Source organism: Anolis sagrei, chromosome 6 (genome assembly GCF_037176765.1).
Source record: "Anolis sagrei isolate rAnoSag1 chromosome 6, rAnoSag1.mat, whole genome shotgun sequence".
NCBI lineage: Eukaryota > Metazoa > Chordata > Lepidosauria > Squamata > Dactyloidae > Anolis > Anolis sagrei.
In genome coordinates, this window is record NC_090026.1 from 40,116,349 (window position 1) to 40,135,971 (window position 19,623).

The following is a 19,623-nucleotide window of genomic DNA, read 5'->3' on the forward strand; positions in this document are numbered from 1 at the left end:
TAACGTAGTGAGATATATTCCACAGTGAGCATGTGTACTCTGTAGAAGAGTAGCAAAGCACAAGGGCAGATGTCTTCACTGTGTCTAGTTGTGATCCCCAAGTTGTGTCAGACAGCCTTCATATGACATTATTTCTACTACCCACTTTTTGCTTGATAGTCAGGCAGTGCTTCTTGTAAGTCAGAGCATGGTCCAGAGTAGCTCCCAAGGATTTGGGTGCGCTGCAATGCTCCAGTGGGATTCCTTCCCAGGTAATCCTCAGAGCTCGAGATGCTTGTCTGTTCTTAAGGTGAAAAGCACACATCTGCATTTTAGATAGATTAGAGATCAGCTGGTTTTCCCTGTTTTGACTTAACAGCCTACTATATTTTGTGTTTCTTCATACTGAAAAAGAGGCATCCCGCAGGGGCCCTGCAGGTATATATGCAAAAGCCCGAGAGATGTCATTCCCTTCAGAACTGGAAGATCTACAAGGGAAGACTCAGAGGCTGCCCTTGAGTGCAATTCCAACAAGAACTTGCTGGTAGGTACTTTACTAGCCAAGGTAGAAACAGCTGGAGCAGCACATCTGGAGCCAAGCCACATACTTTCATATTACGCAGCTCAGACCTCCAGAAGTACACACAATCAAAGCTTTGAAAAATTAGGTTTCGTCAGATATATTAAAAATTAAATAGATATTTTTAATTACAAAAATGTGAGTCAAGCACTGAAAGGGTTAAATGGATGCAATGACTCAGCAAAAGCTGCGTCATTGCATCAAGAAATCATTAAATCAAGAAATAGTTTTCTAAGATCGACAGAGACACTCACTGGAACACCCCAGCAAGCGAGAGTACCAAAAGTGGCAGGCTCAAACCCAAAACCTCAATCAATGGCTGATACCAAATGAGAGACTCCCCCCTGAGCACACAGAAAACTGGGCGACTTGGAAGGCGCTGAACAGACTGCACTCTGGCACCACGAGATGCAGAGCCATTCTTAAGAAATGGGGCTACAAAGTGGAATCCACGACATGCGAGTGTGGAGAAGAGCAAACCACTGACCACCTGCTGCAATGCAACCTGAGCCCTGCCACATGCACAATGGAGGACCTTCTTGCAGCAACACCAGAGGCACTCCAAGTGGCCAGATACTGGTCAAAGGACATTTAATCAACTACCAAGCTTGTAAACTTTGTGTTTTGTCTGTTTGTTTTGTTAAAAATGTAATACAAATGTCTGGTTGCTCCTGACACGATAAATAAAAAGCAAAAGCTGCAGTTCAATATAAGCAGATGTGCCTGTAGCTTAGTATGCCTCAGTGTTAGTTGCTCTCAGTCTGAGAGAAGCCTCGGTATGAGAAATCCTCTGTATTGGAAGGCTCCAATGTTAGTTTGCCTCAGTATGAGAAGGCTCCAGTGTTAGTAGGCCTCAGTATGAGTAGGCCTCAGTGTGAGGAAGGTCTCAGTGTGTGAAGGCCTGGTATGAGAAGGCTTCCGTGAGAGAAGTCCCGGGTTGAAAAGCTCCAGTGTGAAGGCTGTTGTGTGTAAAAGGCTACTGTGTGAAGCCGCTGTGTAAGTTTGGTGTGAGAGGAAGCTCAGTGAGAGCCAAGCTATTTATCTGCATGAGAAAGAAGCCCAGCACGGAAGCAAAGAAGGAAGTAGAAAGAACTTTATTTGTGTCATGGAAACTTTGTTCTTATAATTAGTGCAACCATATTATTTTGCTATAAAGAAAAGTCTCCTAAAGAAGACATAACATTGGTGTGTGTTTTAGTTCTTTTTATCACTTTTGGCTAACGGTGCTGGGTCACGCTGCTACTAATAAGTTACTCTGCTGTATATTTATGATGAGGGTCTTTTGTTAATAAGCTCACTTGCCCAACAGGTTTTTGGATTACAATTCCTAGCATCCTGCCCAGATGGAGTTATAATCCAAAACCTAACTTCCCCAATAGCCATGTCGGCTGGGGACAATGGGAGAAAGAACCTAGCAATACATCCACAAGGCACCAGATCAAGGAAGTTTAATACAGAAGGGGGGGGGGGCTCCTAAAATATAAAGAAGACTATATATAGGCATCATTGTCACTCGTGCCACCTCACTTGCCAAGCCAAGCCCCTGAACAGCTCCAATGAAATGAAAACCAAAAGTTTACATCCCTAGCACTCTGAACCCCTTTCTACACTGCCACACAATCCAGATTATCAAAACGGATTATCCTCATTACCTGCTTTGGACTGGATTATATGAGTCTACACTGCCTTATAATCCAGTTCAAAGCAGATAATCTGGATTTTAGATGGCAGTGTCAAAGGAGCCTCAGAGTGCTGGGGATGCAAACCTTCGCTTCTCATTTCAAGGGAGCCATTCAAGGGGCAGTTTGCCTGGCAAGTGAGGTGGCAAAGATGCCCAAATATTTTTTTTTTAATATACTTATAAACTGAAACACTACGCAACATTCTTGGAAAAGGAGGATGTCATATAGTTTATAAAGAAAACATTTGGTGTGAAGTGAAATAACTCAGCTCAAAAGCTAACAATCAACCAAAGACTGATGCATCACAATTATGTTTAGATTGTAGAATAACCAAGTAAAGAACTGCACTTAGATAGATAGATTCTTTTTCTCTTTGTCAGCCTCAGCTACAAAGGTGCCTGAATTTTTTCCCAAGGCTTTCTGTCAAAGGGATTACAATTACTGTTTCTATTCCTATTTATCCCATCTTCCCAGCAGGAGCCCAGAACAGCCAACAACTTCCATAAAGGCTGCCACTTAGAAGAGCAACACTGAAGTCACAAGAATACATCTCATCACACTAAAACAGTGGATGTGGCTCTTAATGGGACATGCATTTCTGTCTACACCCCACACCACTGGAGAAATTATACCGTTTAGCCAGTATTGCAACACCTTACATCCTCCCAAAAGTATGTATGTATGTATTTATTTATTTCTTGGGAGGAGAGCAATGTCCAGTCTCGATAAAATAGTAAAGAGTAGAGACATCAGACTAGCAACAAAGATCCGCCTAGTCAAAACCATGGTATTCCCTGTAGTCACCTACGGATGTGAGAGCTGGACCTTAGGGAAGGCTGAGCGAAGGAAGATCGATGCTTTTGAGCTGTGGTGTTGGAGGAAAGTTCTGAGAGTGCCTTGGACTGCGAGAAGATCCAACCAGTCCATCCTCCAGGAAATAAAGCCCGACTGCTCATTGGAGGGAAGGATCCTAGAGACAAAGTTGAAGTACTTTGGCCACATCATGAGGAGACAGGAAAGCCTAGAGAAGACAATTATGCTGGGGAAAGTGGAAGGCAAAAGGAAGAGGGGCCGACCAAGGGCAAGATGGATGGATGGCATCCTTGAAGTAACTGGACTGACCTTGAGGGAGCTGAGGGTGGTAATGGCCGACAGGGAGCTCTGGTGTGGGCTGGTCCATGAGGTCACGAAGAGTCAGAGACGACTGAACGAATGAACAACAACAACATGTATTTATTTATTTATTTATTTATCTGCTTACCATATTTATATACTGCCTCTCTCAACCCAAAGGCTACTCGAAATAGTTTACAGTCGGCAGTCAATGCCCCCAACAACATAAAATAATTAAAACACTACTTATAATATAGATCAAGGGTCCTCAAACTAAGGGCCGAGGGCTGGATACGGCCCTTAAAGGTCATTTACCCAGCCCTCGCTTAGGGTCAACCTAAGTCTGAAACTACTTGAAAGCACACAACAACAACAGTCCTATCTCATCAGCCAAAAGCAGGCCCACACTTCCCATTGAAATTTATATTTCTTAAAATAGTTATTCATTTTAATTATTGTATTGCTTTTAAGTGTTTTTACTCTATAAATAAAATATGTGCAGTGTGCATAGGAATTCATTCTCTTTTTTTTTCTCAAATTATAATCCGGCCCGCCAACAGTTTGAGGGACTGTGACCTGGCCCTCTGTTTAAAATGTTTGAGGACCCCTGATATAGATAATATAAAAGCAATATAACAATAAAAACCATAAAACACAAGTCCTCAGCAGCTAATAATGAAAGGACTAAGGCAGTGACATCCCCATCCCATCCCGTTTGAATATCAGCCAGCACGCCAACGTCTTAAATCAAGAAATAGTTTTCTAAGATCTACAGAGATACTCGCAGGGACACCTCAGCAAGTGGGAGTCCAAAAGTGGCAGGCTAAAACCTGGAACTTCAAGCCATGGCTGATACCGAATGAGAGAGTCCCCTCTGGGAACACAGAAGACTTGGAAGGCACCTAACAGGCTGCGCTCTGGCACCACAAGATACAGAGCCAACCTTAAGAAATGGGGCCACAAAGTGGAGTCCACAACATGCAAGTGTGGAGAAGAACACATCACAGACCACCTATTGCAATGCAGCCTGAGCCCTGCCACATGCACAATGGAGGACCTCTTTATAGCAACACCAAAGGGCACTCCAAGTGGCCAACTACTGGTCAAAGGATATTTAGTATAATGCCAAGTTTTTAAACTTTGCGTTTTTAAAATATTTATTTATTTATTATTTACAGTATTTATATACCGCTTTTCTCACCCCGAAGGGGACTCAAAGCGGTTTACACAAAGGTAATGGCAAAATTAAATGCCAGCACAAACAATTACAATTATACAATTACAGTTAGACATAAATCAAATTAAAATACATCCATAAACAGTAGAACAATAATTATAACAGTAAAACAGTCTCATCCGTCGAATCGCCGTTCCAGTCATTGTCTTTCCAAAATGCTGCATAGATTTGTTTCTACTGCCTGAAGGCCTGGTCCCAAAACCATGTTTTTAATTTTTTCCTAAAAGCCAGGAGGGAGGGAGCGGATCTTACCTCATTTGGGAGAGTGTTCCATAGGCGGGGGGCCACAGCCAAGAAGGCCCTGTCTCTCGTCCCTGCCAAGCGCATTTGCGCTGTTGACGGGAGTGAGAGCAGGGCCTCCCCGGATGATCTTAGATTACGAGGTGGGACATAGGGGCAGATGCATTTGGACAAGTAAGCTGGGCCAGAACCGTATACATTACAACTGTAACCCCTGTTTACCCCAGTTTGCTTCTAATTTGTTGTTTATTCATTACGCCAGAGCTCCCTGTCGGCCGTCACCAGCCCCACCTCCTGATACAATAAATAAATACAGATCGGAAAAAAATCTTTTAAAAAGCAGTACCACCAACCATACAAAGAAGGAGCTCAGTTACATCCTGTCAGCTTATAAAATTAAATGTGTTTTTAGAGGGCAACCAGTAGCAACCATGAGGCAAAGCAGGTGCCAAGGCAGACAGCAACGGAGCATCGGAGATACAGATGTCCTGGCCAGAGCTTCCAGAGTGTCTCACATCCCCTCAGACTTTATATTTTCCGGAAGGGCCTCTTCACTAGTCATCAAGCATTGAGCAACTAAGTAATGAGAAATATAAGTGCCATATGTGATCCAGACTCTAACCCTCCAATTTCTAAATTAGCACCATTTTGGCAACATCTGCCACTGATGTTCACCAGGATCATCCAAGTTATTTTTTTCCACTTCTCATTTGGTACTACACTCGCAAACATCTTCTGTTTGAAAGTATAATGGAGAAGAAGCACTTCCTTTCCACTGTCTAGGAAGGACATTTGCCACCTTCCTCTTTTCTTCTCTTCCGGAATAGGCTGTCCCACCCACCCTTCTCAGCAAAGTTTAAAACCAGAGCCCAGTCCCGAAAGACCCAGTTGAATCCATTTGCATTCCAGATGCCGCCCATTTATTCTGCTAAATCTTTTTAGTCGAAATTAAACCCAAGGACCACCGCACGGCCTTTCGCTTTCAGCACACTCCATCAAATTTATTAGAAATATACGGATGCAATTACTCAAATTAATGGCGAGGGGAAACCCTACGCCCACAATTCTGGAAGACAACGGTAGGTTAGACATTTTATGGCACAGTCGCAGCCAAGAACTATTGAAACAAAGCCTGGGATGATTCTTTGAAGTCTAGCCATCATTGTGCCGCTTACGGCTGGCTCATGAACAGCTGAGAAGAACAACACCACCATCTGGTTCTGGTTGGAAGAAATGCTTGGGTACAGCAGGGAAACTATTCACACTGCCTGTTTACTCAGAAGTAAGTGTTACTGCTGCCAATAGACTTTAATCTTAGGTTACGTACATATAGGATTGATTACAGAAGTGCTTAGAGAAGTTACTTTTTGCATTGCAACTCTTAGAACCCCCAGAAGAATCATAGAATCAAAGAGTTGGAAGAGACCTCATGGGCCATCCAGTCCAACCCCCTGCCAAGAAGCAGGGATATTACATTCAAATCACCCCTGACAGATGGCCATCCAGCCTCTGTTTAAAAGCTTCCACCGCACTCCGCGGCAGAGAGTTCCACTGCTGAACGGCTCTCACAATCAGGAAGTTCTTCCTCATGTTCAGATGGAATCTCCTTTCTTGTAGTTTGAAGCCATTGTTTCGCATCCTAGTGTTTCTCAACCTTCGTAATGCCATGTCCCTTTAATATAGTTCCTCATGTTGTGGTGACCACCAACCATAAAATTGTAACTGTAATTTTGCTACTGTTGTGAATTGTAATGTAAATATCAGATATGCAGGGTATATTTACATTCACTGGACCAAATTTGGCACAAATACACAACACACTCAAATTTGAATACTGGGGCTGGGGGATTGGGGAGATTGATTTTTTCATTTGGGAGTTGTAGTTGCTGGGATTTATAGTTCACCAACAAAACAGCATTCTAAACTCTACCAACGATGAAATTGAACTAAACTACCACTCAGAACTCCCATGACCAACAGAAAATACCGGAAGGTTTTGGTGGGCACTGATCTTGAGTTTTGGAATTGTAGTTCACCTACATCTAGAGAGCACTGTGGACTCAAACAATGATGGTTCTGGACCAAGTTTGGCACAAATACACAATATGCCCAAACGTGAACACCGGTGAAGTTTGGGGAAAACAGACCTTGACATTTGGAAATTGTAGTTGCTGTAAGAATTCAGCCCCTCAACTAAGCTTTCCTCCTGTTCCTACATTTCTAACATTGCAGCATTTGAGCATTTTGAAATTTAGAAACTAAAGTTAAGCGTTTAGAAATACAGTTAAGGTATCCAAAGAAAGGGAGCAGCCAAGGATATCAAGGGAGTGTAAACTCAGAATACAAAAAAGTCCTGCATATGAACAATGAGAGACAATGTCCTCATTTGACCCCATTCCCTAAATAGACCTCTGATGGAGAGTCAGATATTTTTCTGGCTATTAATTCTAAGGGTCTTTTACTACTTTGCTTACTCTTTTGATAATGCAGTTTTCTGGGTTGATTAAAAAAAAACCTTTGGTTGTCCAACAGGCCAAGTAGACAAGTGTGCATAGGATATGCTATATTTTTATTTTCCTACGTTTTATACATGTTTTTAAAAATAGTTTTGAATTTGTGTTTTTAAATAGAAATTGGGTATGTGTCTTAACTTGGTATTAATAGGGGTTTTAAGTCATATTCTACTCTCCTTTTAAATAATTGTGACCCACCTGGAATCCTGTGCTGGGTGAAAAAAGGTAAGGGTTTCCCCTTAAGTCCAATCAAGTCTGACTGTAGGGGTGGTGTTCCATTTCTGAGCCAAAGAGCCGGTGTTGTCCATAGATGCCTCCAAGGTCATGTGGTCAGCATGACTGCATGGAGCACTGTTATCTTCCTGCCAAAGCGGTATTTATTTTTTATTTATTTACAGCATTTCTACCCCGTTCTTCTCACTCCCACAAGGGGATTCAGAGCGGCTAACAATGGCAATGATTTGATGCCGCAATAATTACAATTATAAAAGCAAAATAAAATCATACAATACAATACATCAAAACAACATTAGTTATCCAATCATAAAGGCATTTCCATTATAACAACCGTCTGGTCCAATTCACTGTTCAGGTGTCGTTATATCCATTAGCCAAAAGCCTGGTTCCACAACCACATCTTCAGTTTTCTCCTGAAAGAAAGGAGGGAGGACGGCAATCTAATTTCACTGGGGAGCAAATTCCACAGGCGGGGGGTCACCACCGAGAAGGCCCTGTCCCTTGTCCCCACCAGTCACGTCTGCGAAGCTGGTGCGACTGAGAGCAGGGCCTCCCCGGCAGATCTTAGACTACGAGGCGGAACGTAGAGGGAGATACAAGTAAGCTGGGCCGGAGTTGTATAGGGCTTTAAACCGCGTTGAGTCGCCAATGTAGGCTGAGAAACAGCGGTATACAAGCGCAGTAATAAATAAATAAATTTATAGGCCAAGACCAGCACTTTGAATTGTACTCAGAAATGGACCGGCAGCCAGTGGAGTTGACATAACAGGGGGGTGGTATGCTCCCTGTACGATGCTCCAGTGAGCAATCTGGCTGCTGCCTGATGGACTAGTTTAAGTTTCCAAACAGTCTTCAAAGGCAACCCCACATAGAGTGCGTTGCAGTAATCTATTCAGGATGTAATTAGAGCATGGATCACTGTGGCCAGATCAGTCTTCCCAAGCTGGCGCACAAGCTTTAACTGTGCAAAGGCTCTACCGGCCACCGCTGAGACCTACTCACATTTGCATGTTTTTCAACTGCTAGGTTGGCAGAAGCTGGAGCTAACAAAGAAATCTCACCCTGCTCGCTCCACAGATTCGAACCGCCGACCTTCCAATCTGCAAGTTCTGCAGCTTAGCTGTTTAACCAGCTGTACCACTGTGCAATAATTCAATGTAATCAATAAATGCAATAACTCAATGTAAGCAATGTAAACAAATGTTACAAATCGAACTGCAGGAAAAATGTCATCTGGGGACATACCTGCCAGGAATTTGAACCTCAGACATTCTGTTTGCAAGTATGGAACAAAGAAAATAGAGAAGGGGGAGTTTTTATATGACCACCAATCCTAGAAGTTTCTTGGAGCAAAGTACCGGTATTTATGGTCATGCATTGCAATAGATAGAAGAGCATATGGAGAAAACTGAGCTAAAAAAAACTCAGAAACAAAAAAATCAGTATGCAGAGAACCCTATCCAAAGTTTAATAATAATAATAATAATAATAATAATAATAATATGTTGTTTTTTTAAAATTCATCAAAAAAGTTCATCTTTTTCAACAAGAAAGTTCTGCAACAACAAACTTAATGAAACTTTTAAACAAAGCTTTCTCAATACCATCACACTACCTTTGATAATATTGTTAAAGGTTTCCTATCGGCTTTCTCTGGGTACGGCTATCAGGGGAGGTTACTCAGAGTTAATATTTAGCTAGCATGGATCACAGAATGTCGATAGCCTGCAATATTTGGGCTACATATCTCCACCAGAACTAAAATGGCTCAAGACACATATGCGATGATTGGAGGAAGTGATTCACTCAGATTCCAAACTTAGAGGAGAAGAGCAAGATGCCTAGATGTGATAGAGAACAATAAACTCTAATTGTAAGACAAGAGAACAAGAGACAAGTTTAGTGACTCTGGAGACATCTCCAGGTGATGTCTCCCTCTCCAGTTAGTTCATTTATTCCTTAAGTTTACGTCTCATCCCTTTTTTTCCTAATGAAGTCATGGCCATATAAATACCTCTCCTTCTCCACCAAATCCTTAAACCAATCCTGCAAGAGAAAAGTTAATCTGAAAAATGGACTTTTGCCTAAGATTATTTTATGAGTTTCAGGGTTCAGCAGGGATTTGAACCTGGCACTCTCATGTCCCAGTCTACCACTCGAAGGGTGCCTCTACACTGTAGAATTAATGTAGTTTGACACTACTTTAACTGCTTTGGCTCAAGGCTATAGAATACTGGGAGTTGCAGTTTGGTGAGGCACCTTCTCTTTGCTAGAGAAGGCAAACGACTTTGTAAAACCACAACACCCATTATTCCAGATTACTGGGAACAGGACAGTTAAAGGAGTGTCAAACTGCATTACTTCTACAGTAACTCTAAGAGTACCATTCAACATTTTACAAACCTGGACAAGGGTAGCATCAGAGTGTAGTTAAGACAGCAAAAATAAATAATGAGAAAATATTACATCCTAGGAGAGCAGCATTTCTCAACTACTGGAGGGTCGCAAGGGGGTTGTCAGAGCGGTCGCCAAAGACATTCACATAATACAAGTTACATGCAGGTTGGCTTGACACAGAGGCCATGGTGGCAGGTGAAACAGAGAGTCCAGATTCAGACCGGATTTGTGGATTTGAAGATCAGACAAGACACCTTAACACAACATTTCTCAACCTTGGGGGTTGGGAGCTCTGGGGGGCTGTAAAGAGGGTGTCAGAGGGGTCACAAAAGACCATCAGAAAACACAGTATTTTCTGTTGGTCATGGGGGTTCTGTGTGGGAAGCTTGACCCAATTCTATCGTTGGTGGGGTTCAGAATGCTCTTTGATTGTAAGTGAACTATAAATCCCAACAACTGCAACTCCCAAATGTCAAGGTCTGTTTTCCCCAAACTCCATCAATGTTCACAGTTGGGCATATTGAGTATTTGTGCCAAGTTTGGTCCAGATCCATAATTGTTTGAGTCCACAGTGCTCTCTGGATGTAGGCGAACTACAACTCCAAACCTCAAAGTCAATGCCCACCAAACCCTTCCAATATTTTCTGTTGGCCATGGGAGTTCTGTGTGCCAAGTTTGGTTCAATTCCATTGTTGGTAGAGTTCAGAATGCTCTTTGATTGCAGGTGAACTACAGATCCCAGCAACCACAACTCCAAAATGAAAAAATCAACACAGCCCCCCAACTCCACCAGTATTCAAATTTGGGTGTATCGGGTATTTGTGCCAAATTTGGTCTAGTGAATGAAAATACATCCTGCGTATCAGAGATTTACATTACGATTGATAACAGGAGCAAAATGACAGTTATGAAGTAGCAATGAAAACAATGGTATGGTTGGGGGTCACCACAACATGAGGAACTGTATTAAGGGGTCACGGCATTACGAAGGTTGAGAACCCCTGCTCTACACTGTAGAATTAATGTAGTTTGACCCCACTTTAACTGCTTTGGCTCAAGGCTATAGAATCCTGGGAGTTGCAGTTTGGTGAGGCACCTTCTCTTTGCTAGAGAAGATGAATGACTTTGTAAACACTTGGACCAGGACAGTTAAAGAAGTGTCAAGCTGCATTAATTCTACAGTATAGACACACTCTAAGAGTACCATCCAACATTTTACAAACTTAGACAAGGGTAGCATCAGAGTGTGGTTAAGACAGCAAAAATAAATAATGAGGAAAAAAAGATTACACCCTAGGAGAGCAGCATTTCTCAGCCTGGGGGTCGGGACCACTGGGGGGGTCGCAAGGGGGTTGTCAGAGGAGTTGCCAAAGACATTCACACAATACGGCGAGTTACATGCAGGTTGGCTTGACGCAGAGGCTATGGTGGCAGGTGAAACAGAGAGTCCAGATTCAGACCGGATTTGTGGACTGGAAGATCAGACAAGACACCTTAACACAGCATTTCTCAATCTCGGGGGTCGCCACCCCTGGGAGATTATGAAGGGGGTGTCATAGGGGATACCAAAGACCATCGGAAAACAGTGTTTTCTGTTGGTCATGGGGGTTCTGTGAGGGAAGTTTGACCCAATTCTATCGTTGGTGAGGTTCAGAATGCTCTTTGATTGTAGGTGAACTATAAATCCCAGCAACTGCAACTCCCAAATGTCAAGGTCTGTTTTCCCCAAACTCCATCAATGTTCACAGTTGGGCATATTGAGTATTCGTGGCAAGTTTGAGTCCACAGTGCTCTCTGGATGTAGGTGAACTACAACTCCGAAACTCAAGGTCAATGTCCACCAAACACTTCCAGTATTTTCTATTGGTTGTGGGAGTTTTGTGTGCCAAGTTTGGTTAATCCCACAAACGAGTATTACATGTTTATTTATATAGTTATCTTGTAAGCTGCCCTGAGTCCCCTTCGGGGTGAGAAGGGTGGAATATAAATGTTGTAAATAAATAAATAAAGGTTGAGAACCACTGTAGGAGAGGCTGCAGCAGTTTGCTTTTGCCTGGCTCTACTGGGAAAGGCAAGACTTTGACTCCTCCTCTCCTCCCACCTACTGAGTTAACTGAGTGCAAACCACTTTTGCATTCTGCACTTAGTTTGCAGTCATTGGAGTAAGTTGAGGAGATAACGGGGAACTGGAAGGAGAAGAGAGAACCTGGCTCAACCAAAATGTAGGACAATAGAGGAACTGTCCCTGCTGTATCGGGACAGTTAGAGGTTATGTCTACAATACAGATCTGAACTTTGGTGGCCTATTGGTGTGTTTATGCTGCGTACTACCACTTGCGCTCCACATGTGCAGTTGTACCTAAAGATAAATATTACAAAACTCCAGTGAACTCTTTCCAAAGGCAGACACAACGGGGGGAGAGGGTGCCATAGATATGTGGGAAAGAGAGGGCAGTTGTGCTCCAGATCTGGAGAATGGGACTTTGGTGAGGCACTACCACTCTTTGGCAGAGAAGGCCTTGCTAAAACAGTTAAAGTGGCATCAAACTTAATTCATTCTACAGTGGAAATGAACCCTTTGACCCTGCCATCCTACGTAGGTTCCACTACAACACTAGTAAGAGGCAATACGAAACTTTTTGACGAAGGAGGAAGAGAGGGAAGAGAAGGACAAGGGTTATGGGCCTGAAACAACAAGGACATTGTATAATTCAAACATCTTGCACATGTCTTGCGTCTGGCCTCCTGTCTCAGAGACTTAGTCATCTTTACGAATCATTTTTTTAAAATTGTGCAATGCGCTTCTTGTGCTCCCTTGCAAAATACCTATAAAAAGTGGGTCCAAGTAATGACACATTTTGTAGACGACATAAAGTTCAACTTGCCCAATCTATACTTAGTAATGGATTTGAACCCCGAACCGTATTCAGCAAGACCCAGCAGACACCAAGTGAGCTCAGAAGGGCTTATGGGATGAATGGGGAAGAGTGTGCTTAAAGGCATCATCTGCCAGAGACTCTATGGATGGCTTTGGCATCAACTTCTCTGTCTGTAAAATGGGAGTTATCACTTGTTTGTTTGTTTGTTTGTTTCCAATATTTCTATCCTGCCCTTCTCAACCCCTGAGGGGGGACAGGGTGGCTTACAAACCAGCCACAATTTGACGCCGCCATATAATACAAAAATAAACACAAATAGTAACAGTTTAAAACAGTAAAATAAAATGTTGTTAAAAGCATGTTAAAAACATTGTAATCAACCATATAGCCAATTTCAGTCCAGTTTAACATCCAAGGTGCTGACATGCTTACTGTCCAAAGGCCTGGTCCCAGGGCCATGATTTAAGCCAACCTGATCTCACTGGGGAGCGATTGCCACAGGCGTGGGGCTACCGCCAAGAAGGCCCTGTCCCTCCTCCCCGCCAAGCGCACTTGTGAGGCTGGTGGGACCGAGAGCAGGGCCTCCCCGGACGATCTTAAGCTATGAGGCGGGACGTAGAGGGAAGATACGTTCAGACAGGTAAGCTGGGCCGCCACCGTATAGGACTTTATAGGCCAAGACCAGAACTTTGAATGACTGTGGCAAAAAAGGTAACCCGAATGTGATTATGGAAAGAACATAGATGGGATAAGCATAACAGCCTTGCTGGTCTGAGATAAGTATAAGAGGTAGGGGGGTTGCCAAGACATTGTTAGAACTGTCCAGCATCTGTACTTTTTATTAATTTATTATTATTATGGAGCCCCTGGATGTGCAATGGGTTAAACCCTTGTGCCAGTAAGACTGCTGACCAAAAGAATGGTGGTTCAAATCCGGGGAGAAGGGTGGAGCGCCAGCTTCTCATGCAGGGACATGAGAGATGCCTCCCACAAGGATGATAAAACATCCCGGCATTCCCTGAGCAATGTCCCTCCAGACGGCCAATTCTCTCACACCAGAAGTGACTTGCGGTTTCTCAAGTCACTCCTGACATAGAAAATATTATTATTATTATTATTATTATTATTATTATTATTATTTGAAATACACCAAGATGGGTCCACAGCAAACCAGGTCACTCTGCTGGCTGTTGTATTGGATCACACGTCAGACACTTCCCAAGTGTCTAGGACTGGCAAATAATGCATGCAGATCCCAGTAAGGTGGCCTTTTATAGCTGGCAGATAGTAATTTTGTCAGTGCTGATTGTGTTTAAGTGCAGGCCAGGCATGTAGCCGGGGGGGGGGGGGGGGGGGGGCTCGGGGGGCTTCAGCCCCCCCCCCCCGAAATTCTCATGGTGGTTCGCGAAAAGGCCTTACTGGTGCATTACTTAAACTGTTATGTTTATTCATATCATGATCTGATCACCATGCTCAATATATCCCATATGCATGGGGGTATTGGGGTAATGATACAAAAGGTTTGCTAGGGTAGACCCTCTTTCACTCAGACTCAGCCCCCCCCCCGAAACTCACCTCCCCGAAACCCCCCCTGAAAAAAATTCAGCCCCCCCCCCCCCCCGAAACGAAATCCTGGCTACGGGCCTGGGCCAAGGTCTTTAGGCACTGCACCCAGTGTGCTGGTCACCACTGGAACCACCTTGACTGGCTTGTGCCACAGTCTTTGCAGTTTGATCTTTAAATCCTCATATCGTGTCAGCTTTTCCAGTTGTTTCTCTTCAATCCTGCTGTCGCCTGGGATTGCAACATCGACGATCCATATTTTGTTTTTAACATGATTGTGAGATCAGGAGTATTGTGCAGAAGTCCAAGAGTAGTTTGATGTGTTCATTTCTGTGACATTATTATTATTATTATTATTATTATTATTATTTTGTTTTAACAAGCATATTTGTGAACCGGTGCCTGTCATCAGTGATGGACTGGATGAGGGACTGGATGAGGGACTGGATGAGGGACTGGATGAGGGACTGGATGAGGTAAATCCAGAGTTGTAGGTAAATCCAGATAAAACTGAGGTACTCCTGGTCAATCGAGAGGCGGATCCGGGTGTGGGATTATAACCTGAGTAAAATGGGGTTACCCTTCCCCTGAAGACACAGGTTCGAAGTCTGGACCATTGCTGACCCTGGAACCCCTGAGGTCTTTGGTGGCCAGGAGTACCTTAGCACAACTAAAACTTGTGCGCCAGCTGCACCCATACCTTGAGATACCAGATCTGGCCATGGCAGTCCACGCCTTAGTCACTTCCTGATTGGACTGTTTGGACTACTGCAACGCTCTCTACGTGGGGCTGCCTTTGAAAATAGTTCGGAAGCTCAACTAATTCAGAGATCATCAGCCAGGTTACTAACTGGAGTGTCATGCAGGGAGAGAACTACTCCCATGTTACGGCAGGTCCATTTCCGGGCTAAATACAAAGTGCTGTTCATTACCTATAAAACCCTAAATGGTTCAGGCCCAGACTATTTGAAAAACTGCATCTCTCCATACAAACCAGCCAAGCATTGCTGTCTGAGGATGAGGCCCTCCTCTCAGTCCCACCCCCGTCTCAAGTGTTGCTGTTGGGAATGAGAGAGGGGGGCTTCTCCGTGGGTGCTCCTTGCCTCTGGATCTCCCTCCATAAAGAACTAAAAATGGCTCACTCTCCTTTATAAAGCTTTTAAAGACCCACCTGTGTAACCTAAGCGGCTGAGGGGGGAAAGGAAGGGGCCTGAGACTGTTAGGAATTGTGGGAGTTGATGTCCAAAAACTTGGAGGGCCCAAGTTTGCCCATGCCTGGTATATAATCATAAACGTGTCTCAGAACCGGCTCTTATGTCCATTGTACAGATAGAAAAGTTGAGGCCAAGGTCCTATATCCCAGCAGCAATGGACCTTGAACACAGTGACATTTTTGAACTGATTAGGAGTGCATCTACAATCTCAAATTAATGCAGATTGGACACCACTTGAACTGCCATAGCTCAATGCTATGGAATCGTGGGAGTTGTAGTTTTACAAGCTCTTTTGAGTCATAGCATTGAGTCATAGCAATTAAACTGTGCTAATTCTATAGTACAGATGCACCTTCAGTCATCGCAAACCAACATGCCAGGATCAGATATGGTCTCTATCATTGCACTGCCTCATGTTTACAAGTCTTTTGATGGAGTTGTAGTTTTACAAAATACAAAACCCCATGCTTCCATAGCACTGAGTCATCGCAATTCAAGTGGGATCAAACTGTGCTAATTCTACAGTAGAGATGCACCTTGTGTCATCACAAATCAACATGCCAGGGTCAGATATGGTCTCTATCATGTTTACGAGTCTTTTGATGGAATTGTAGTTTTACAAGCTCTTTCGCCTTCTCTGCCAACCAGTGCAAAATACAAATCCCACGATTCCATAGCATTGAGCAATTAAATTGTGCTAATTCTACTGTACGGATGCACCTTGAATCATCAGAAATCAACATGCTGGGTCAGATACGGACTCTATCATGTTTACAAGTCTTTTGATGGAGTTGTAGTTTTACAAGGCCTTGAACCTGCTCTGCCAACCAGTGCAAAATACAAACTCCATGATTCATGAGATCAAGCAGTGTCAAACTGTGCTAATTCTACTGTATAGATGCACCTTGAGTCATCATAAATCAACATGCCAGGGTCAGATATGGTCTCTATCATGTTTACAAGTCTTTTGATGGAGTTGTAGTTTTTCAAGCTCTTTCGCCTTCTCTGACAACTAGTGCAAAATACAAATCCCACAATTCCTTGAAATAAAGTGGTGTCAAACTGTGCTAATTCTACAGTACAGATGCACCTTGAGTCATCAGAAATCAACATGCCGGGATCAGCTATGTTCTCTATCATGTTTACAAGTCTTTTGATGGAGTTGTGGTTTTGCAAGGTCTTGAGCTGGCTCTGCCAACTTGTGCAAAATATAAAATCCCATAATTCCATAGCATTGAGTCATAGCAATTAAACTGTGATAATTCTACTGTACGGATGCACCTTGGGTCATCACAAATCAACATGCCAGTGTCAGATATGTTCTATATCATGGTTACAAGTCTTTTGATGGAGTTGTAGTTTGACAAGGTCTTGAGCCTTCTCTGCCAAAGAGTGCTGGTGCCTCACCAAACTACAACTCCCATGATTCCATAGCATGGGAGTTCCAAGTGGCATCAAACTGCATCCCTGCTACAGTGGAGATGCAAGGCAGGCACTTCTGCACATGTTTTGCACCTGATTCCCAACTTCCTGGCCCCAAATAGTTGGGTGGAAGGGAATCCCTTGGATGGACGGAAAGGGGAAACAAGGGAGAAGCACACATGTGGGGCAGCCCACAACCCGGCTCCAACTTTTCCTTGGAGAAGCCTTTGGGAATCAGTGATGCTCCTTGGAAGCAAAGGAAGCTGGGATCAGATACAAGGGAGGGAGGGAAGGGAGGGAGGGAAGGAAGCAAAGGAAGGTGCTCCAAATATAACATTGTTGTCTTCTGGCAAAGCCTGGCCCAGGGAAAGGGGTCAGGGCGGCTTACCTGCTCCAGGAGGGAGGCCTCGTCCGGGGATCCCCTCTCCCCCTCCTCCTCCTCGGAACCTGGGGGAAGCCCTTCGCGCCCGTCGCGGAAAACAGGATTCCCCTCCGTCTGGCTCCGTCCCTGGACTGTCTGCCCGACGCGGCAGGACCCAGCCCGCTCCCACCGGGTCCTAGCGCCCTCCCTACACAGGCGACGCGGTCCCCTGTCGCACTCCTAACAGGCACATTGGCTCTGAACTCGCCCCACACAATCAAGGGAGGAAACTTGGCTCTGGGCGGCAAGCAGAGTCCAAAGTGTGCGGGAAATCGATAGGAGCGTCTGTTGACACTGTCCCGCGAGGAGAGGGTTCTGCGTGGGGCACAACACAACACAACACAACACCCGGTTTGTGGGAGCGAGCCATGTAGGAAACCTCCTCCTCCTCTTCTTCACCCCTCCCCCGCCTCTTCTGTCTCTGCTTTCCCCTCTTCCTCTTCTTCCCCTTCCTCCTTCTTTTCCCACTCTTCTTCCTCCCTCTTCCTTTCTCTTCTCTCTCCTCTTCTTCTTCTTCCCCTTCCTCCTCCCTTTTCCTACTCTTCTTCCCCTCTTCTTTCTCCCTCTTCCTTTCTCTTCTCTCTCCTCTTCCTCTTCTTCCCTTTCCTCCTCCTTTTTCCCCACTCGTCTTCCCCTCTTCCTCCTCCCCTTTCTCCCTCTTCCTTTTTCTTATCTCTCTTCTTCCCTTTCCTCCTCCCTTTTCCCACTCTTCTTCCCCTCTTCTTCCTCCCTCTTCCTTTAACTTCTCTCTCCTCTTCCTCTTCTTCCCCTTCGTCCTCCTTTGTCCCCACTCTTCTTCCCCTTCCTCCTCCCTTTTCCCACTCTTCTTCTCCTCTTCTTCCTCCCTCTTCCTTTAACTTCTCTCTCCTCTTCCTCTTCTTCTCCTTCCTCCTCCTTTTTCCCACTCTTCTTCCCCTCTTCTTCCTCCCTCTTCCTTTCTCTGCTCTCTCCACTTCTTCCCCTTCCTCCTCTTCTTCCCCACTCTTCTTCACCCCTTCTTCCTCCCTCTTCCTTTCTCTTCTCTCTCCTCTTCCATTTCTTCCCCTTCCTCCTCCTTTTTCCTACTCTTTTTCCCCTCTTTCTCCTCCCCTTCTTCCTTCCTCTTCTCTCTCTTCTTCCTCCTCCCTCTTCCCACTCTTCCTCCCCCCTTCCTTTCTCTTCCCTCTCCTCTTCCTCGTCTTCCTCCCTTTTCCCACTCTTCTTCCCTTCTTCTTCCTCCCCCTTCCTTTTTCTTCCCTCTCTTCTTCTTCTTCTTCTTCTTCCCTTTCCTCCTCCTTTTTTCCACTCTTCTTCCCCCTCTGCCTCCTCCCCTTCCTCCCCCTCTTCCTTTCTCTTCTCTCTCCTCTTCCTCTTCTTTCCCTTTCCCCTCTTCGCCTTCTTCCTCCCTCTTCACCTCTTCCTATTTTTCCTCTTTCTCCTCCCCCTTTCCCCTTCTTCCCCTCTTCTTCTTCCTTTTCCACACCCTCTTTCTTTCTCTTCATCCTCCTCTTTTTCCTCCCCTTCTTCCTCCCACTTCCTTTCTCTTCTTCCTCTTCTTCTTCCACCTTCTCTTCCTCTCCCTTTTCCTCCCCTTCTTCCCATCTTCTTCCTCCCTCTTCCTTCTCCTCTTCCTCTTCTTCCCCTTTCTCCTCCTCACTTCTTCCCCTCTGCTTCCTCCTTTTCCACACCCTCATCTTTTCTCTTCCTTCTCATCTTCTTCCCCTTCCTCCCCTTCCTCCCCTTCTTCCTCCTCTTTTTTCTATCCCTCTTCCCACTTCCTCTTCTTTCTTCTGTCTTCTCCTCCTCTCTTCCTATTCTTCCACTCTTCCTCCTCTCCCTTCTCATTCCTCCTCCTCTTCCCTTTCTGCTTCCTCCCTTCCCACCCTCTTTCTTCTTCCCCTTCCTATTCTTCTTCTGCTTCCTCCTTTTTCTCCCCCTCTTCTTCCTCCTCTGCCTCCTCTTGTTCCTCATCTTCTTCTTCTTCATTCTCTTCTCCTCCCCCCTCCCCTCCTCCTATTCTTCGTCTTCCTCCTCCTCCACCTCCACCTCCAATTTGCATTGGTTTCCTCCAGACTTGGGGGTATCTACACTTGAGAATTAATGCAGCTTGACATTTCTTGAACTGCCATGGTTCTGTGCTATGGAATCCTGGGATTTATTGTTTCAC

The 19,623-nt window shown here is 44.6% G+C and overlaps 1 protein-coding gene across 1 annotated transcript in view; it reads right to left on the minus strand.

Annotated features, from left to right (window-relative positions):
- Positions 1–17,580, minus strand: part of RARA (retinoic acid receptor alpha) — a 362,996-nt gene extending 345,416 nt beyond the window's left edge. The window contains exon 1 of the mRNA XM_060781034.2: positions 17,445–17,580. The gene's annotated coding sequence lies outside the window, so the exon portion shown is untranslated. The remainder of the gene's footprint in view (positions 1–17,444) is intronic.
- Positions 17,581–19,623: the final 2,043 nt, after the last annotated feature.